The sequence below is a fragment of the Mus pahari genome, chromosome 5, assembly GCF_900095145.1.
Source record: "Mus pahari chromosome 5, PAHARI_EIJ_v1.1, whole genome shotgun sequence".
NCBI classification, from domain to species: Eukaryota; Metazoa; Chordata; class Mammalia; order Rodentia; family Muridae; genus Mus; species Mus pahari.
The window spans coordinates 115,067,502-115,068,213 of NC_034594.1; positions in this window are offsets into that span (position 1 = coordinate 115,067,502).

A 712-nucleotide genomic window follows, 5' to 3' on the forward strand; every position below is an offset into this window, starting at 1 on the left:
CTCTCTCTCTCTCTCTCTCTCTCTCTCTCTCTCTCTCTCTCTCTCTGAAAAATGATGTGCTTTTGTAAATAGCATGAATCCTTGAGTATTTTCAGATATTTGTCCTTATATGCGTAGACAAGTGTAGCCTTCTCCCCCCATCATGGGAACTTCTCTTTATAGCCAACAGAAAACTACAAAAAAAAAAAAAAAATCAAAATGCAGAGTTGTAAACCAAATTGCAAAAGCTACATTTCAAAGCTATTTCTACACCTAAGGTTCAGAGAACATTGAAGAAGAAGGGTCAGAAAGATTGTTAGACGTAGAGGAAGAGGGTGTTTCCTTTGATGTTGAGTCTCTTAATTATATAAGAAGTTACAGTCAGAAAACCTCACCAAACTGATTATGCTATGTGAGCTGAACAAGAATTATACCCAAATGAACATGCCCAATTCGATGGATAAAAGCCAATCAAATCTCTACCCTATTGTTAAAAACTATAGGCATCTAAAGAAAGATGGGAATAGAATAGGTGGTATTCCTCAGGGAAGATCACACCAATTAGTTGTCCAATGACAAATGGTCAACCCTGGAAATATATATATATATATATGATTAGTAATAGATATATAATTAGTAATTATAATATATATATAATATATATAATAGATATATAATAATCATATATATATATGATTAGTAATAGAGGTTATATTTAGGAATATATATATAT